General features: G+C 40.4%; 1 protein-coding gene across 2 annotated transcripts in view; it reads right to left on the reverse strand.

Annotated features, from left to right (window-relative positions):
- NCK2 (NCK adaptor protein 2) overlaps positions 1-21,633 on the reverse strand; it is an 88,872-nt gene extending 67,239 nt beyond the window's left edge. The window contains exons 1-2 of one of the 2 annotated variants that reach the window (XM_056328130.1): positions 21,375-21,633; positions 19,204-19,295 (exon numbers count right to left, since the gene is read on the reverse strand). The gene's annotated coding sequence lies outside the window, so the exon portion shown is untranslated. The remainder of the gene's footprint in view (positions 1-19,203; positions 19,296-21,374) is intronic. The other variant, XM_056328129.1, reaches the window with a different exon arrangement.
- Between the last annotated feature and the right edge of the window lie 246 nt (positions 21,634-21,879).

A 21,879-nucleotide genomic window follows, 5' to 3' on the forward strand; every position in this document is an offset into this window, starting at 1 on the left:
TCTACCTTATATTACAGTATTTCCCAAGCTCTTCTCACTACCCAGCAACTACTGTTTACAGATGTCCGGGTCTGCCCTTTTGGGAATAAAAATAATCCAAAGAAAACAAAAAATGCCTCATTTGTAGTAAGCAGCCATCACAGTCAAAGCTCTTTCTGAAGGATGTATACGAGCCTTGTTGAATAGCTGTTTTTTAATAGCTGACCTGACTAAATCATCTTCCTCGTGCAGGCTAGAAATCAAAATGTCATGCTGACATTTAAACACATGATCTCTTGTTAAAAAAAAAAAAAAAAAAAAAAAACAAATTGCAGGAAAAACACAGGCTGTCCAGTTTCAACCATACTCCCCAGATACTTTGTTGCTAGGACAGAAAGGTACAAAATTTCAAGAGTAGACTTCTAGATATTTCAGTTATTCCATTAAACAATTTCAGTTATATTTTTATTAAATTTTGTCCTTTACATGCATACCACCCATAGCCAGTAAAACCATGAGAAACGGGTAAACTCCAGGTTGAAGGAGAAAGGGTAATCAAGTCATTTCAAGGTTTGTGCTCCAATTATGCAATTATAATGAGAAGATTTGGGCCAGAGCTTTCTCTGTGCAGAGGAGATTATAAAGGCTGTAACATTACTGACGTTTTTCTTCTTTTTGCTAGAAAAGGAAACAAAAGGCAGAGGCATTTTTCCATGCATATTATGCAATCACATGGTCTTTTCTAATGTACTTCCATGGGAATTTTTCTGCATGCCTTTTAAAATGCCTTCCCCACTGTTTCACCTATCGTTTGCTGCAATTTAAGTCCTTCCCATTTATCTTCATCTTGTGTCTAAAACTACAGGCAGGCCACATTAGGGAACAACAAAAGCCAAAGACCACAGACCCTGAATTAACTCTGCCTGCAACTTTGACGTTTATGTCCCATAAGGTGTATTATATTGCTCACTTACAAAAATATGAAGATGATGATCACGATCCAAATGTCTTCGCCTGAAAATGAAGCTAAGAGTATCTTCTTTAGTTTTTAAAACTAATGAAGAACCGAAAACACTAAATTGTACTTGTATACTTAAATAATTTTGAAAATTCTGGTTTACTTTCAAGGAGGTAGAATGATTTCCCCTCCTTTCTATGGAATTTTAATTATATTCGCTTTCATTGTATTTCACTATTCCTTTCAATAGGCTATGACAGCAAATACAGATCCTATAACAAGAACTTATCCTCTATGGAAGTTACACCTCTCGAGCTGCAAAAGAGCACAAACATCCCACATGCTTCAGGACACAAAGCTTATTGCCATGAAACCTAAGAGTAACAGTCTCAGAAACCCACTGTTGATTGCTAAAGTATACACACAATTTTTCTTTGAAAAATTCAGTTATAGCAACCTTCCATTCAAATCAGTGGTATCACAGATGCTACGAGTGTTTCCTTCTTGACAAATATAAAGTAACAGTTCCCAGCAAAAATCAAGGAATTTCAAAACTAGAGCCTAAATACAGACTACGAACATATCAAGTGCTTAAATTACAGCTACTGTATTTTTAGAAGCACTAGGTACCTTAAGAAAGCAGTGCAACAAACTTCAAGCTCTTAGCACATTTGACATATGGTAGCAAAAAAAATATATATGAAAAAAAAAAAAATCAGTCCAGGAACAGACACCCTGTGCAAACAGGATTCAAAATTCTGGTGATGGTCCAACAGTCAGAAATAAACATAACATAGTGAAGCAATACCAAGGACAAAAAGCATGATGCATCATCTAGTACTGGTTCTGCCCCCTTATGGGGTACACCATTAATTCATTCCTTTGCCCAAAAACAATTCTTGCCTTACATTTTACTAATCTGTAGTAACTTTACATGTGCAAACTTACTTGTTCAACTAGAAGTACCTCATCCTTCCTGCTGATGACAGGCATTAATGATCTCAAGAAATGTCAACCAATATTGAGCATTTCAAAATATACATGGAACAGAGCAACTCAGGGCTACTTATTTTTATTACAGAGAGATTACCAGCTCACTTAGTGAGACACAAAGGAAACAGGACAGGAAAAAAGCAACCCTCCAGAGTGCATACCTACCAAAATTCCCTAGCATGGGTTTCTAAGCCTATTACTGATCAGTAATGAAATAATCTTTTGAAGAAGATAGTGCTGCACTTATAAACTGTAAAGCTAAATGTTACACACTTTGCACAACTTACATTTCAGAAGCCAGTTTCAGCTTTGCCACCTAAAAACTGACTGGCTTCACCACAGAAACATGACTCCTCTTTTCCGCAGAATACAACCTGATGGGAGCTTCAAATGAGCACATTGGGTCTGAGAACCAAACTGAAAGCTGTCACAGAGTGAAAATGCCTCCTGAATAAAGCTTTAGATTCCTGAAGGAAGGATCACCTCAAAGCAGGGCGGTATTGCTTCTTCTTCCAGCCTTTTAATATACCCGCAGGCAAAAAACTCTTTCCTATCAGTGCTTTCACTGGAGCTGAGAGGCAGGCCAACTGCCTGGACCTGCTACTTGATGAAGAGTTATGCCAGCAAGTAGAAGAGCAGCTAATCCAACAAACACCAGCTTTAAAAAGCTCTTAGCACATGCTACTCAGTCAAATTTATGATGTCAAATTAAAGAGTGAGCCATCAGACTTATACATACACATTCGCAAACTGAAGGAATCTTGCGTACCTACACAAAAGCTTTACTGAAAAAGGAATGAGACTGTAGGGTCCTCAAAAATCAACCACAGGACTTCTGTAATTCTCAGCAGGCCAGGATTTCCCCCACAACTAGAAAGACTGACTAAGGCTAATTACTACCAAATGTTATGAAAGTTCTTCACTAAAAAAACCACAACCAACCCAAAACAAAACAAAAACTAAACCATACATCTATGGTTTCAAAGAAAACTAGCAGAACTAAAAGTATGTGTAAATTGATGGCCTGAGGGCAGCATGAGTTCTGTTTCAGGTCTACAGAGCTTCTCTAAACAGTACCAACATGTAAACGAGAGTACAAATCTGCTGGGGATATATCCTGGTTGCTAGACCATGCCATCACATCTTCATTACTGCCATTACCTGCAATATCTAGATTAAAGCTTGTATGGGCATGCAATCACAACTTCATTTTATTGCAGAGATCTGCCAAATTGCTCCTGGTTGGTGTCTTCAAAACAAGAGCTTGGATAGCAGATGTAGTCTTTTAGCAAGTGGCTGGTGAAGACTTCACACCTTGTGTACAATACGGAGTGGGAGGCTGGTGTGATAACTCACACGCGATGGTCAAGCAGTGCAAAAGTGGGGGAAGAAACAGGACAGGAGCAGCCAAAATGTAAGAGGAACACCAAAGAGATGCAGAAAGATTTTAAGCAAATAGCAGCTCCCTGCACAGACAGGGAAGGGAAAAGTACACACAGAAGAGCTATGAAGAGTTTATCATCAGCTTAATCAAGAAAACTAAACAACCATTAATTACAACAGATTTTTTTTAAGTATTCAGAACAATTTGATAGAAAATAAGGGTTGGCCGTTAATAGCCTAGGTGCAGACATCCTTTTTGATACACTGACATTTCAGAGATAATGAATTTAAGGAAATCTATAAGCAAAGGAAATGCAGACCATCTACACTATTACACCAAAAGATCTCAGGTTTTACTTAAAGTTTTGTATTTGACAGCTTAAACTCTAATCCTGAAAGATAAAATACTGATGAACTCGAGCCAGTCTTTCAGGAGGGGAAGAATCACAGAGATTTTTGTTGTTCGTTCTGATCCAAGTCAAAGATGCAAGATGAAAAGTTTCAGCATACAGGGATTCTTCAAATGTCTGACTACAAGGTCATTTTGTGACCTTCCAAAGTTTCTTTAAAGATGTGAATACACACAGCAATTCTGGAAAAAAGTGGGAGAAGACTTTTCAAATGAAGATATGAAGAAAGAGGCCAAACTAACCAACCCACAAAGTACTAATACTCCTCTTAAACCATTTCAAAACCAGTTCTATACAGATGGAAATTTGAGAAGCATATTACCATTCTGACACAGAACATTATGCTTACAATTTATTTTGTATGTAAAACAGGTAAAGATAAAAAACTTTAAACTGTTTTTTATTTCATTCCTACCAAAAAAACAGAAGTTGCATTTCAGAAATGCAAAATTCTTGATCACAAATAAGCATGACATTAAGTACATGCTTAATGCTACATATGGTGTTAACAGAATTTCAAGAGCAAAGACAATGCCTTATTATTGTTTGCAGGCTTTATTTACACTCAAGAAGTCTATAAGTGGAGTAAAGATATGAACTGAGATACTGTATAAAAAAAAAGTTTATTTAAATTATTAAAAAAGAAATCCTTTGTCTCAGAAAGATCATTTGAAAATGGATTTCACAAACACAAAAAAAAAAGCCCATTCAGAAAGGGTATCGTTTTTCCCTCCTAGAAATCTCCTCGAATTTTCAGTTGCCCATTGTTCCTGACAAAAGGACATGGTCTCAGCATCAGGAAACCCCCACCCTGTCTGCTCATGCTCCTGACCACAACGACCTCTTAACTGGGGAGAGCTGTCCCATGGCCCAGAGCAGGAACACGCACACACAGATCCCAAGCACAACTCCTGGCCCTCTTGCCTGCCACCAGCAAGAACCACAGCTTCCTGCTTCTTGACTCTCACCAGAAGATCCATCCTTGTCAAACTGATTACTTAATTAACATAGGCCTAATGAATCAGTGTTTTCCAGGAGGAAGGAAAACGTTTTTCCACCAGAAGGCTGTGTGACTAAGAACTTCAGAATTGTTCGTAATTATAAACACATGTAAAACTGCTGCTTTACATCAGTGAATACCAACCCTTCATCGTCACATTTTCATTGCAACTGGAGCGCACAACACGCTTTCATTCAAGGTCAGAAACAGCAAGCAACTGGCACACAACAAGTTGAACTGAACCATGGGGATGATCTAACATGGAGGAAATTCACAATCTTATCAAAAGCTTTGGAGTTGCATAGAAATTAAAGGGCTTATGTAAAGAAATTAAATTAACATAAGGGCTATGGGCTGGAAGTGGTCATTAACAATTACTGTATTGAGGTACGACACTTTAAAAGTACAATTTGGGGAAAGGATTTAGTAAAGCAACATGATTTCCCCTGTGAACTGTCATTGTTACAGGAAAACAGAATTCATTTTAACAAATTCTACCAGTTAAGCAACTACTGTGGCAAAATATTAATCACTCAGATTATCTATTTCACAAGTAAGTTTCTCCCCTCCTTTCTATATAAAAAAAAAATTCAAAATTTATTGTCTTTTATTTTGAAGAAAACTCACAGAACTTGTATAAACTTACATGAATACAGCTACTCTTTATAAGGAACTACCTTATTAGTTTGTGCTTCACAAGGAAGAGATGTTTTTTCTAACCAAAACCTGACACAAATTCCCCAAACATCTTTTCTGCATTTAAAAAGTTTTCATAGATTCCAGAATTAAAAATAACTCTGGTAAAATACCTCCAGTAATGCTTCCTCAGCTTTTACTAAGCAACAAAAGCTTAAGAAATCTACTCATGAAGTACAATCAATACAGAACCTTTTAAGGAGATACAGAACATATAAAAATAACAGTTCAACAATACATAAAAATTAAGTTCAGACATTAAAGCAAAGCATTAAACCTCAAAACGAGAGGTTTAAGCACAAAAAGGGTTGGAAATGAAGGAGTGAAAATGGTAACAGAGTTGCCAGTAGCGAAAGGATGCTCAGTATTTCTTGGCATCTCCCAGAATAAACATAGCAGTAAGTAAACTGACAGTCCTGCTGAAATTAAGTGTGTATTTTGAAACATAAATTACATCTACACCTTGCTGCATTAGGACAGCAGCTCAGAAATAAGCATGCAATCCCTCCAGCGGAATTTACTTCAAAGCCTCCCCCCTCCTCTGCCTACAGAGCTCAGCAACAGATAAAATTGAGAAAGTGGTTTTCATTCATTTCTTCCAGGCACTCTAAAATTCACACATGCACCTCGGAATGGCTTGAAATCTGGCATGCCATATGGCAGTGCATTTGTCATTTCCAGAAATATGTTGAATATGGGTTCCAGAGATATAAAGCCCCAATAAAAATTAAAAAAAAAACAACAAAAAACAAAAAAAACAAACAAACCAAAAAAACCGACAACCAAAAACAAAAGCCAAACCCAAAACCTCCTGAAGCCAACAGATTCTGCTTAAATGCCCGAACACCACCAACTTTATACTACACACTGCTGGAGAGAGCCTGGGCTTTGATCAGGCTTCAAAGAACCTCTTCATTTGCCCCAGAAAATAAATCTGATGCCTTAGCTTGTGGAGGCTTATTTCCCTACTGTTTTGCAACTCTGTAAAGTTATTTACACTTTCCTTAAGTGAGACTGAAGTAGAAATAATACATCAACATCAATACTGGAATTATACAAACACGTTGCACTCAAAGCACAAAGTAAATGATTTACAAGCTCTAAAAAAGCAGAGAATCAGGATCAAGAATTTTATGGCTATTTCAGTGTGAATCAACTGAAGAAGAAACAATTACTTCTTCCCATTCCTGCATACAAAGTTTAATGGTGCACATTATGAAGTAACATTCAAAAAAATAACAGAACAATTAGCAAACAGATTTTTTTAAAAACCTGAGAAAGAAAGAAGGCTCTCCTGCTGGCTGAAATAATCACACAGTCTCCAAACTCAGCAAATTATAGTGAGATTTCAAAATGAATTGGCGGAGCTAAGCTAAACATCTTGCTGTTGCCAAAATGAGCAAGTCTTGTGCTGTAGGTAGAAAGAAAATAATTTATCCTTCTACTACAACTTCTACTTTCCAGAGATGTCTACTTCCCACTATTTACAATTCGTGATTAAATAATCCTTTTTTCTTTTTCTAAGAAAGAAAACACAGATTAGTAAGCAGCAATCAAATAACATTACATGACAAGAACAACTTTCCTCCTTGCTTTTTTCTTTCAAGGCTGGAATCACAAATGTTGGTATTTTCTGACAGATACAGCAAAATGAAGAATCATTCACCTTTTTGCTGGCACATTTAGTTTTACCTTCCTCTCTTTTCTCCTCATGTTGCCTCTTGAAACTAAGTTATTTTAGCATACATCTTTTTACCCCAAGGATGAAAATTAACAGTGAGTACCAACTGTTGACAAGAACTGCTTTGGGGGTGGTAGTTTGTTTTGAAATACACATAGAAATCAAGAAGAAAAAAATCTTACTCCAGCAGGGTGGATCCTAGAGTCTCTGCAGAACTTCCCATATGCGTATTACATAGCAAAATTTGTTTTGGAGACAGTGTATGTATACTGTTTATCCAGCATGAGAAGGTGTCTGGAAAAACAGCAAGGAAGTACAGGTGATTCTGTAATCAGTCTAAACCAGACCTACTGCAAGGTTTCTATGCATAAGGAAGAAAATCAAGAGCGTTTCTACCCTAACTGGGAAAGAATACTAGCGAGCACCTAAAACAATTTATGGCAGCATCAACTGGGATATTTAAGACAGCACAGACATTGTTCCACTATACTAATCAATCATGTTCAACCAAGACCAGGATCCATCCAGCTGCTCCAGCAGATGAGCGTTTCAGCTATCCAAAGACAAGGCTCCCACATATCTGCCACTCACATCTCCTAATGATGACAGCATTATCTGCTCATTGCTGCTAGAGGCAGTGGGCTTTCTCAAAGCCTGGGCTTTTTCCCCAGGCCCAACAAGCAGAGACCTGCCAGCCACTGGTGTTGCCATCTAGAGAAGCTATTCCTAGAGAAACAAGAAAAATGTGTGGGTTGAGCTGCAAGGACAATGTAAAAACTAAAGCAAGCAGAAAAGTCCCTGTAATAAAAGAGGTGAAGAAAATCTGCTAAGATTTAGGGTGATGAGCAGATCTTCCCCCCTCCAAGGCAATAACTGGACTTTTTAGGTATACTGACCTTACGGGTGGGATGAAAAGCGACTTTCACATGCTACAGCAAATTTTTACTGTGCCCAGCAGACAAATAAAGTATGCTGAATTTCCTGAGCATTTTAATATTCATTGCAAGGCAGAATAAAAAGAAAAACCCTAGAAAATCTACACTTTACAGAACTTTCTATATGTTTTGCATGTTGCGTGGAAACCACCCGTTGATGCTGCCAGAACAATTCAAGAACCACCCAAGTCTGTGTCTGACAGGTCCAGACCTACTGCAAAGAAAGGAAAAACCCACATGGGAAGCCTAGATGAGAGTGACTTCAGCATGATATATGGAGGTGTTCCTGGATAATACAGAAGAAATTTCTGCTTTAATTATTCTTAAAATCAGTTTGAAACTCAACTTTTACCATATTCATAATAGGTCTAGAGAACAGAAAAGTCATCAGCTGTTGAAGCTGCACACACTCTACCACCCTCCCACAGCTACTACTACAGTGGCAACAAACTATCCTAGACAGACAAAAGTATCTCGAATAGTAGTTCTCACATTGTCACAACTAAAATGCTAAAGAGACAGAACCCATTCTCACTGTGCATACAGTTCTTTTCATCACAGTTTTCTTCTTCACATATGTGCTTTTCTTGTCAAAGTCCCAAATCTAAGCCTCGGAAATGTTAACTAAACATGTTCATAAGTGGCTTGAGTATCACAACTCAGTTGATTAAATATTTGGAAGAGTTCACCTGGTGGCTTTGAAGTGAAGCAGAGGACCAAACCAGAGCTCTGCAAGTGGCAATATACTCCATGGGGGTCTATCAGCAAAATGGTAACAATGCTTCAGCTAAAGTAAAGCCAGAAGACTAAAGATGGGAAATGAAGTTATAAACAGTGAGAACATAAAAGTTTACTTCCTGTACCCAAGGTTAGCAAACTATTACATCAGTGTATGTGCCAGTAAAGCTATTTTCCTTTCTTACTTACAGATTTAGCCTTTAAGGTGTTCTATGCACTTTTTCAAGCCTTACTGCATATTTTAATTTTACACTTAAAGATCTTCCTGCATTCTGAGATAATTCTTACTATTTTGCTTTGATGCTTTTTTTTTTTTTCCTTGGATGTTTTCCAGATGAAGCTCTAAATTGAAGTTCAGCAGAAAAACGATCAGAGCACTACATTTCAATAACAGAAGCATTGAAAATGTGGCCTTCAGTGTATTAAACTCATTGCTGGAAGCTACATATGAAAATATATTACCCACCTCAGAAAACTCTCCATTGTTATAATTTGGTCATTTCACACACCAGTGATCAATCTCAGCTGAGCACATTCTGTAAGTCCACACATAATGATAAAAAATTAGACATACCAGAGAAAAATTAAAGCCCTTCCTTTGTGAACAAGTTTATTCACCTAGTGATTTTATATAAAAATCACTTTTCTACTGCTTCTTGGTATGAAGCTAAACAAGCTGAAGACACATAAATTGTTGATTACAAGGGTCAATGACTCAGCAACCTGCAGTATGTCCATTTTACAGCAAAAGCTGGTAGGCACAAAACATTGACTTTAAAAAACAATCTCAGAAGCATACCCAAACAAAACTTCACACAGAAGTTTTATACAATGCTATATACACATTTAACGCTACAAACGGTAAGTCATTCATCCCTTGTCTAACTCTCCCTAAACTCAGGATTTCTATTTTCCAACTCCCTTTCCTTACCCTTAAAAAATTTGAGTTTCAGATGATGTTGCACATATGAAAGCCTCAGAATCAGCAACTGTCACAAAGTATATTACAGCACATCCTTAAGCTGAAAACGCTGGGCTACACTTCAGTACAGAAAGACACAGACTTTTCATAACAGCAATGTTCCACAGAAATACTACTAAAAAGAAAATACCCAGCCACTGGAACACAGGAAAACCTAAGTAATACTGCTTTCTGCCGTTCCCCCAACACTCCTTTGCACTGAGATCCAGTTGTGGACCTCATCACACAGTTCTCAACTATGGCAGCTCTCCCACAATAAAGAGTGGACAAGCAGGAGGAGGATGCTGCACAGTGAAGGAAACTATGGTGTTCTTTTTATAAAATTAGTTTTAGTTCAAAGCCAGTTCACACTGGTAAATCCTGCCCCAACTTGGACCACAGTGATATTTATAAATTCAGTTCAGATTTAAGAAATCATTCCCAAATACCAGGTTGCAGGCACATACATATCTAGGTAGAAAATGAAAGCATGATATTCAACAGAATAACCTGTGTTAACCATACTTACTCCCAGCCTCAGCAGAAAGCAAGCAGACAACCTCATTTCTGTGACTGGTGTGCAACTACATGCTTAGAATAGTGAGCTAACAAAACAAAAACATCCAAACTCTATTCACAGGTGTTAATTTAATGGAAAGACTCTTTCCGTCTGAAGAATATGTGAGTAACAGCCTCCAAAGCAACGTTAATGGCAGACTGTTGGACAAGGGGCTTCATAACACAGCAGCTGGATGCCATTCAGCTACCTGATGGCCGCTAAGCCACTTGGAAAATGTGAATTAATCAGAAGACATGTATTTCTAAGGCAATGACCAGTGCCTCTCTGATACTACAAGGGAGCAGAAGGGACATGGGGGGAAGGAGATGGATTTGGATACTTTGAAAGAGGGAGTAGAGCAAGGGGCTGTGTGATTCAAGGCAATGTATGATGATCACTCTCACACAGCTGCAAGAACATACAGATTTCTCCACAGGACGGTTACACACATTAAGGTTAGCCTCCTGTAAATTTAAAATATTTTAAAATTATTGCACTGAAAACAACATAAAACCAATGTAAAACTCACAAGTTTTCTCAATGTGAAAATGCTTCTTTTTATTTAGTACAAGACGTTTATTGACTGAAACATGCGGGAGCCCACCCCAATACCCTAATGCAATGCCAGAGCATATCCATGAAAAAAAGAAAGTTTAAAACTATACAGAAATGCTGTATGCAAGGGTTCAAAAGTGTGGATAATCCATCCTCATTTGAGAAACTTCATCAATTGTATTTTTGAACATCACTTTTAACTGAAACGTTTTAGCCAAATCTTGCTCATTTTACTCCCAAAGTAGTGTAATCACACTAGACGGGATACAAGGTTTTCTTAAGTTTTATCTAATGATTTTTTTTATTTCCTGAAATATTCCTGCAATACAAATGGATTATAGACAACCCAAAAACATATACACTCACAATCAAGGCTATTCCCAATCCTAACTATGTACGATAAACTGCAAAATGGAAAAGGTGGAGGGAAAAGACTAACAAAGCCACAAAGCAGAGGTGATTGTCATCTGTCTAGATAACACAACAATCAAGGTATACACCAATTAAAAGTTCTTCTAGAATGAAGAGCAACTATTTACAGACTTTGAAAAATAAAACAGTATTTCCCTAAGAAAATCTAAAGGTGCATCTACATAACCACCAGAACTATGAACTATATTGATATCAGGTGCAAGTATTCTTACTGGGGTTTGGGGTTTTGATTGTTGTTGGGTTTTGGAGGGTTGGGTTTTTTTGGTTTTTCTTACATCTAGTAGGCACCACGATTTTAGAAGGACAGTGTCAGCAATTTAAACAACCCCCTGAAATCTGGCTGCTTAAAACCAGGCATAGTGTTTTGCAAGTTGTGCAGATCCCTTACATTCAAAAAGCCAGTCTCAGGAAAACGAGGCAGAAATGAGAGCCAAGGGCTGCTGCCAGTCAGGCCAGCAGCAGGCAGGTAAGGCTGACCAGCTGTGTGGCAGAGGGAGGTCACAGCAGACACGGCATGGGCTCACCTGCAGGCAGGATGGCTATGCCTGAGGGTCGGGATTTGAAAGGTAACACCTGATTCCCCCCACCTGGGTGGGATGAAAGTCGACCAGTGGACATGATTAAAGCTGTTTGATATCGCATTTCATTGTCTTGGGGTTTGAGCTGCCAGCAGTTTACAAGCCCTGCATTGCACTCCTACCAACACTTCCCCACATGGCTGTGGAGCACAGGAGTCCTGGGGGACACACAGTCCTTCCCTCATTGTTCATCCTTACCAGCTCCCTTGCCAAACACGTTCGGTTCACGCACTGAAAAACAATTTCTAAACTGCCAAATGCACCTGGAACTAGCAATGCCAAGCTGCTCTTCACACAGTCAACACGAAAAAGTATTTAGAATCACAAGTTAGTTAATGATTACCTAGCTGATCTATGCTGTATAGATAGATAGACGACTCCTAGGTTTTTCTGTAACTAAAGTGACTTGATAATACAGCAACAGGTGTTCTACTCAACCATGAGAAAAACTATCTTCTCTCCGGTGTAACTCCACCGTGATGCACCTGCATTCATGATTCACCAACATCAGCCTCAGGATTGCTATCTTTGAAGAATGAAACATTAAAAATTTTACTACCTGCTTAGCAAGCACTGTATAACCCAATAAATACCAAGCTGCATCTAATACTATGTCCACTTAGTAAAGTATGCCATTGCTGCAGAAGAGTAAGGCAATGTCCATTAATGTAAAAAAAAATGCAGTTACGTATGGTACCTTCTTTTAACCACGAGTATATTATCTCAAAGGAATCCAAATGACCAACTACTTAACCACTAAAATCATCCATCCGGAAAGAAGAAAAAAAAATAAAAATCAAACAGAACTGATACATCGCAAGGACAAGCTGAAAAAACTTTTATCATAGAAGAGTGAAACTAAGTCTACTTGCACCATTAAACAATGTATTATAGTTAAAACACAGGGGGAAAAGAGTTTTAAAAATTGTTTATTTCAGTGATCTGCAGGAATATACCTAACTGCAAACCTCAATTCCGCCAAAACCAATATAACCCTCAATGCATTTAAGGGGTTTTTTTCTGCACCCTGTTCTAATTTTTCCTTTTCTCTGCTTTCATTTTTCTGTTTTAAATATTTTAAAATTAAACAACAAATTAAATCATTCCTTGCCTTTCCCATGACAAGCTAACTGCCTTTTTCCATCAACTTCAGCAGGCATTATATCAAGCACTGTCTGATCCACTCCTGTTCTTTAACACCTCAGTATCATCATTCATTAAGCAACGCTAAACTACTAGGAGTCCCAAAGACTTTGAGACTGATGATGATGTAATACACTATAGGTAGGTGTAAAGCAGGGGTCCTCAAACTTTTTAACCAGGGGGCCGGCGCGCGGATGCAGTGGCAGGCAGTCATCTGCGGCTGCTTGGTTTCCCCCCCAACCCCCGGCGGGGGGCAGGGGTGTCTGTAAATACCGGGGACTGGATTAGATTGAGGACCCTGGGGGGCCGTATCCAGCCCATGGGCTGTAGTTTGAGGACCGCTGGCATAAAGTATATCTGTAAAAATAGAACTTCTTCTGCAGACAGAAGTTCAACATGTAATTTAACATACATGTCACGACAAGTCAAAGAATGTCTAATCAAAAAAGAGTTGACCTGCAACCTAACTGTGGTTCTTGTCTTGAAAAAGATGTACTCATGGCTCAGCTTCATATTTTGTCAACAAGAGATACTCTTTCTAGTAAGACCACTAAGAATACTAAGCACTTGCCTGCATTTTCACAGGGCCACAGCAACAGCAGGAAAAGTTGGGATACAAAATAAAGAATGAACATTTTGGCAAAGCTACAACATTGTATCTTCCCGATGTTCCAGAGAGGCGAAAAGAGTATCTGAACAAAATAAACATCCAGGATCTCCTGTCAGCAAAACTAGGAAAGATCCTAAAGGAATACAACCATCAGTATTACAAGACAGGACTAATGACAGAAGGCACACATTGCTGCAAAAACATTACACAGACTTTAATAGTTTTCTGTCATAGGAGGTCTATAACATTTTGGTTCATTATGATTCCCCATGCATCCTTTAAGAGCCTCAGAGCTCATAAAAATGATGTGTCATATTTTGATACCTGCGCTAAACACAAGCTTTATTATTACCAGTGTTTAAACCCAATACAATCCACAAAGTCCTTGCCGAGATATCTGATTAAATTTCTAATATTCATGAACTAGAATTTTAATATTGAATGCTCAAAATGATTTAAGTCTTTTGATGTAACAGAACGTAAGTCATTCAGTGTCAAGTGGAAGGCAGATCCTTTATTATAGCATTAATTATTTGGGATATTAGCATTAATTTCTTTCTCTATTTGAATTAAATGGAATTCAAAACAGTGTGAATTTATGAATAGTCCAAACAATTATTTCTAGAATATCCCTATAGCGTTAGCAGAAAGATTGCCTACAGACCTGAAAATGTAAAAGAAGGAGATTGATCATTAATTTTTCTTTTAATATTTTTTCTGAAAGACAGGAAAGGTGAAGCTTAACATGTTTACACTCTAAATGGCTTATACCTTTTTTTGATGTAAAAATACATGTATTAATACCTATAAATGCCATCTACATATTTTTGTATTCAACATGCAGTGATTAAAGGAAAACACATTTAAGCAAGATATACCATACCCAATGTCTTTCACAACTGGAACAAAAACATTCTTAATTAAAACCACAAAGCTGCAGAAATAGAAGGGACTTTTTAAAAATTTCAGTACTCACTGGGAAAAATGCTATGTCTTAACTTACATTTCCAAAGTTGCTATATCCACAGGATTTCAAGGAGTTATGGTAAGAAGGACTAATTAAAGATACAAACACGGTACCTTTTTTCCCCAGCAGCTAAATGGTACCAATTTTTAATCCACTTAAGTTACAGCTATAGACAGACAATACTGCTAAGAAAAGTCATCCAGAACACAAAATAAACATTGCTCTGTAAAACTGCTCTTTGCAGATCATCTGAGTTAAGAGAGCGCTAGATACTGAATGACTGTAACCCAGCATAGCATTCCATACAAAACATACAAAAATCAATATTTACAGGGTTTTATCCAACTTTACAAGACTACTGTAGTCTGGTTAAACCAGAAACAGCTGTCCAACTGAAATTGCAACTTTACAAATAAACAACAGCCAAGGCTAAAAATAAGCCAAACAAACCATCTGTGCCACTGCCCCTGTTCACAGCCTATCTACACAGGTGTCAGCTCCTGTCCCTGCACGCCACAGCAGAACTACCATGGGGTGTTTGTATTGTCACTGACTGATAGCACTAACACAAAATGAAAAAAATCAGTGAATAAAGTGCCCACTTCTGACCTAAAAAATACTCTACACTTGTCCTTCTGGTTTTGCTGATGTTCTTATTAAAAACACTGAAAGCATCTAAAGCATACACATTTTTAAAGTGACTGGATGAAGTCCAGCTACCTTTTTTCCTCTTCCACTAATCCAGCAAATAAACTTCCAGTCAAAAATTACCAATTAAATTTCCAACAAACACTAAATCAACTTAAAACAAAAACAGAAAACCAAAGGGCAGTTGTAAAAACAAATTGAAAAAACCCTGAACTCAAAATCAAGAAAAAGGCTACGGTAAGTTTTACTAAGCCAGGTGGCAGCGTGCATTTGCAGCAGCCCAAGTCTCCTGTGGTGGAATCCAGAATCCTTGACATGTCATCATTCAAGATCTGTCAAACTTGATAACACTCTGTGTGTGTCTGGAGGGACACCATCCATTCAGGGAAATGAATGTGTGATTTGTTGTCATGACAGCTATCAAAATTCAGCCCAAGAACATATCATACAGTCACGTATCTCTCCTTCTGCATTAAAAGGTTGAAAAATACTTTCCTTGTCATTCTCCAAAACAGCATTAGGATGTCAACTAAGAAGTCAACTCCCTTGGAACAAAGGTAGCCCAGGATGGCACTGGAAGCCAAGACAGACACACAAGGGATGTGGGACAAAGCAAGTGTGATGAATACACTGCTATTCTAAGAACAGGAAGGAAAAACCTTGCAGCCACACGGAGGGGGATGGCCCTATTGCACTAAATGAAGAGGTCAGTCCGATCGATGCTTGGGAGTCCTCTCCTCTGGTATCAGCACCAGGGTTTGCTAAACAGGAGGCTTAATTTATTGCAGTTTCTTGAAACATTTTATTAGTCCAGAACGCCCTAAAGAAATTTGAAGTAATACACCAATTTAACTCTCCATACACAGAGTATGTTTGAACAGGATTTAATGTTCCTCTTCTCTCCTAAACCTGTGAAGGGACTACTCATGAATGCTTCATTTTACTATATAGTTAACTAAAAACTTAATTGGTATACAGAAAGGATTTTTTCAGACAACTTAAATTTAATAAGATGGACATGTTAGAAAATCCCAATATATTCAATTTATAGTTTGCATGCTTAATGCACACCACCATTCCTTTCTAAACGTTCCCACCCTGCAAAGGATCTAGTCTCATTTTGAAGGAAAGGTTCTAAAACAGTGTTTAATGGCTTTTAAAAAGTAATATAAATAAGGACAATATAGTTAAATCAGAAGAGAAATGGACTAATATTTTTAAACAGCGTACTTTTATTTTCTTAAAAATAATTTTCTTAAAAAAAAATCTTAAAATGCTGCACTGCCAGCAGAACTCAGAATCCCACCCCAGCATGAGCAGAAAGCACTTGCTTTTGCTAACTCTACTCCTGTTCTCCTGCAGGGTCTGACTGCTCCTCTGTATTTGAATGGAGCCAATCCAGTGTAACCTGTAGGGAAAGACAGACCAGAGATAGCACTCAGCTAAAAGCAACTTCTCACACCATAGAGTGGACATGACCCTGCATCAGGAGGAGTGTCTGCAGACTCTAGCCTCTTGCTAAACTTCGGTATCCACTTTCACACCCATCACTTGTCCTTGTTAAGGCCCTCGCAAATACTCTGATCATTTCTAGAACACAAAAACTTCAAATGATTCACAAGGCTAAAATCTGCCTTTCTACCAAAGAAGTAATAATCTGAAGGCTTGCTCACTTATTTTTGGTTATCAATCCATTTCGGCTAAACAGTTGAGCCCTGGCACAGCAAACACTATCCACATCGCTTCCAAGGACCATGCATTACACACATTAGATACCTGCTAAAGTGACAGAGGAAGAAAGCACCCTACCTATCAAAACAGCACAACCTGCTGAAACAATGATAATGAGTTACCATCTAACTATATTTTTTAAAAAAATTAAAAATCTTCTTGGAAACAAAGTTTATATTTCATTTGATTAAGGGAAAAAAAAAAAAAAAAAAGAAGAAAAAAAAAAGTTGCCCAAGAAGGTTACTACCTGATTTTGTAAACATACTAAATATACTGGTTTTGTCTAATAAAGTTTCAGCTATACTCTATCTGTGGTATATCTCACTACCTATTTTTGCATCTATTTCTACAGTTGTGTGTACTCTGCAGACAGTAATTTCAATGAGTTTAGGAAAACTAGATCAAGTTTCTTCAGCCTAGATTAAAGACATGCCTGTATTGCATTGTATTTTGCATTTGTATTCTGTCATGACTGTAAGAGAGAAGCAACATTTTGGAGAGTTCAGGTATCTACCAAGAGTCCCAGCATGTTCACCCCACTGTCTGCCTCACAGAATAATCAATACTAGTTACATGTCACCATATTAATACTTGTTAATATGATCAGGACCAAAACCAGCACAACGAACCAGAGGCTCTTTCCCTCTGTAGAAGCCACAAAACGTGTTTCTATGACTTTGAATAAATACTAGCTACACCAGCATGCCTGAGCCTCCTCTCTAACAGATGTTCTTCTTAGCATGAGTATTTCTAAAACTTTACTGACATCAGGTTATTGTGCATAGCCGCAGTAACTTAAAATGCAATGGGTTGCTATTCTCAAATCAAGTTTTATTCCTCTGCACCTGATTCTTAAAATCTACAATACTCTATTAACGCTTAAAAACATATACTGCCAGGCCACCTCACTGCACACAAAGTTATTTATGCTGAGTATAAAATATGAACTCACTTCATTAATGGTGAGAAGCATATTCATTTGTTGCGTCACATATATTTAATGGAATACAAAAGTATGTATTTAATATTTCAATGCACTTCCAATTTACTCATTTCATTAGTATTTATGAAACAATTAAGAATCCTTATGATGGGGGAAAAAAGATTACTCCAAGAAAAAAACCCAAACAACACTTGAAAGAACTACTTTACCCACCACTGAACAGAGCAACGGTTTAATTGGGCAGAACACCAACGACAACGTTATTATGAGGAAACTAATGGGCCTAATTGAATCCGCAAGAAAAATTTAAATGGAACTATAGAAAACAGAAATAAGCTTAGGATTCCTGGGCTGACATTCATAAATTTGCAAAGCAAAACAAACAGAAAAGCCATTTTTCAAAACATGTAAGACACCAGGACCTCATGTAGTGTCTTTTTTCAGAAGACTGGACAATGGTTAAATTAATAGTACAAGCCTCAACTCCACTCTTTAGGAGGAAAAAACAGTGCTGCTTCCCACATTACAAACACCATCTCAGTTCTCTCTGAAGGTCTTCCACTCCAGGAACTAGTAAGAATTCTTGACTTTCACTCTGTGGAAACCATTGTTCTGCGATATTTCTGTATACCTAGTAAATACAAGGATAAAGTGTATTGTCTTTAAGTTTATTATTTCAGTAGAATTAGAAAGCAGCTTTCCTGCAGAGCACCTCAACTCTGCCTCTTCAACATACCAGATGACCTACTTCAGGGAAACAGTGTGTCCAGCAACGAGTGCCCAGCACCTTACCCCAGCTCTGACTAAACTGAAACATGGTAGGGTCTGGTTTCACAGTTTTCAGCTATTTAAAAACTCCTTCAAACATCTTCGATAAGTCCCCACCAGCAATCCCCCTTTCTCAAAACTGGGGGGGGTGTGTGTGTGAAGGAGAATACCCAAGGCTTAGAAACCATCGGTCCCTTCATACAAGCAGGAAATATCTTCTAGAACATACGTTTCAGATTCAAAGATGCCTTGGTTTTGATTTCAAACCTGCAGCAAGTAAATTGATACAGCACCTGTCTCCATGAGTCTGGAAGCAGCTTTTATGCTTGAGGAGCATGAAAAACAGATACTCCAGGTAGTTTTGTTGCTGCTCAAGACCATGACCAGCAAACAAAGCTATATGGGAATAACTTTTTGAGTTGCTGCTGTTATAGTTGCTACTGAGAAAAGCCACAAGCACTGCAAAGGAGTAACATATCAACAGCCACACAAGGTACAAAAAACAAAGGATGGAAAAGAAGCAGACGCTACTGACCTTGTCCCTCTTCTTTAGCTGACATTAGACACAAGGTGACACATAAGATAGCAAATACCTTTCCTTATGCTCCCACACAGCTAGCCAGGAAACTATAGAAGGAAAGAGAGGAAGGGGAGATAAGTTCCCTTTCCACTGCAGTAACAAGCCAAAGGCTGACATTCTGAATTTATCATATATTCAGTAGCCAGGACACAATGAAGAGAATCATCCAGACAATCAAGGACTAGGTCTGCTGTTGGTTTTGGAAAAATATAGCAAAAGAGATTTTGTGTATCGTTATATCACTACAGCAATCGGAAATGCAATCTGGTAGAAGCAAAAGGCCAATACAACTGCTAATGTTGCAATGACAGAACGACAGCAATGAGAGCTAACATCAAAACAAGTCTGTATCTGTTTCATGGCCTATATAAAATATTTGCTAATTACACGCTTGATTTTCATGGTACAGGTGCCTTCCATCTCTGTATTTATTCACTGTTCCCAGAAGTGACATCTTCCGTCAAAGTCTCAAGAAGCAAGCCTGTTATGAAGACAAAGCGATCTGCTTAACTGCTTAAAATTACTTTGGTCAGACAGAGGATTTAGATTTTCAGAGTTGTGAAATCAGTATTTCTAAGAAGCAACAACATTATTTTACTTCAGGAGTCATAATCCTAAAAATGAAAACACAGTACCATTAACATCATTTAAGTGGTGCAGACTGCTTCAGATTCCTAAAAAGCAGTGGCCAAACAAGTACTTTCAAACAAATTTTTCATAAGCTCCTACCCAGTGAGCCCTTTCAAATTCCTCCATATTAAGTTACCAGTCCAAACTCCCAGTGACACAAACCACGCGTGGTTAGGCCATGAAAATTTGTTTTTACAAAGGGCACTGCTGCCTTTCACCAAAGAGAAGTCTAATTCTGCTACATTGAGCTGCTACAACAGTAGCAGCACCTTCCTCAGAAACAAATCCTGCTTCACTGGGAGGGGAAGAAACACGGTTCAGAGAGAACGTTTTACATTCTTGCCGAGGTTCAGTCAGCATCCAAGTTTTAAAGTAACAAAAGAACAAGACAGTTCCGAGTTAAAACACTACATGGAATTCACGAAATAAACCCGATGCAGGCACAGGGCCACATTTCTGTGAAAATACCAGCCGTGGGAGACGTCCACATCGGAACCAGAGTCGAGCGGTGCTCACCATCAGCCAGCCGCGGGTCAGACCTGAGCTACGAACCCGAATCCCGACACGACAACTTTATCTGACGCGGGCCACAGTGCCAGCCTGCCGGCAAGGGCAGCTGGTGGAGCAGGCGCGCTTTTAATTAAAAGCGGGATGAAAAGACTTACAAACTTGGATATTTTTCCTCCCCAAACATCCCGGGATGCACTTTACTCAACAGTCACTATACGAGGTTTAATTTTACCTTGTATTTTTCTTTTTTTTTTTTTTTTTTTTTTATTAGCTTTATGTCCTTTAACCAACATCGCCCATCGACCGGGGGGGGCGTATTGCACCGCGCTCCTCAGGAAAAACCCCGGCCTCAGCTCTAATAAAGTCGAAAGCCGGGAACGGAAAGAACGATGAGGGGGCCCGGGAGGCCGCGGTGTCCCCGGCCGCAGCCCGATGTGACCGCCCGCCGGTCCCCGCGCTCCGCACCGCGGCCGCTCCCGCCCGGGAAACTTTCCGGTTGCGCCGCGGTCCGGCCGGCAGGCGCTGCCCGCCTTCCCCGCCGCCGGGCCCGCCGGCTGCCCCCGCGCCCGCCGGCTACGCCGCCTCCGTTCGCCCGCCGGGCCGGGCGCGGAGCCCCGCGGAGGGGCGGGGGTGTCCCGGCCCGCAGCCGCCCCCCGGCAGAGCGCCGGGTGGCACAAAGCGGCGGCTGTCACACACACGCACACACAAGAGGCAACTCGGGAGGATGAGGAGGAGCCGCCCCCGATACCCAACCCCCCCCAACCCCCCCCCCGCAGTTGGACGTGGCACACAAACACCTTCCCCCCTCCGCCGCCCCCGGCAGGTACCGGCCCCCCCCCCGGGGCGGCGACGGGGCCTCGGCCGCCCAGGTGACACCCGCCCCTCCCCCGCTCCCGGCGGCCCTTCCCCCCCGCCGCCCCCCGCGGCCGCCACAAGTTTACGGCGGGCCCCGGCTCCATCCCCGTCCCGCCCGCGGCCGCGCTTACCTCCGGCCCGCCGGCCGGCGGGGAGCGGGGCGGGCGGCGGCGGCGGTGGCGGGGAGGCTCCCAGCCCAGGCGGGCTCCGCTTCTTTGTCTCCTCGGCGGCGGCGCCCGCTCGCTCCCCCCTCCGCTTCGCTCTGCCCTTCCCCGGGCGGATGCGGGCCGCGTCCTCCGAGAGGGGCCGGCTGGCTCCCCCCCTTCCCCTTCCTCCTCCTCCTCCTCCGCTCCACGCCGGACGCGTCCAAGGCCCCGGCCCTCGGCGGCGGCGGCTCCGCTCCTGCCTCCCCTCAGTCAGCCTGCTGCGCCCGGCGGCGGCGGCCCCTCCCCCGCCAACCGCCCGCCCCCCCCGGCACAGGCACAGCCCCCGCCCCCGCCCTGCCCTTCCTGCCGCTGCCGCTGCCGGGATCGCGCGGGAGGAGCTCCCCGGACTCCCCCTCGCCCGCCGGGAGGGCCGCCGCTCCCCCCGCCCCGGCGCAGCGCTGGAAGGCCGGGCAGCGCCGGGCGGATCCCT

Source organism: Falco biarmicus, chromosome 2 (assembly GCF_023638135.1).
Source record: "Falco biarmicus isolate bFalBia1 chromosome 2, bFalBia1.pri, whole genome shotgun sequence".
Lineage (NCBI taxonomy): Eukaryota > Metazoa > Chordata > Aves > Falconiformes > Falconidae > Falco > Falco biarmicus.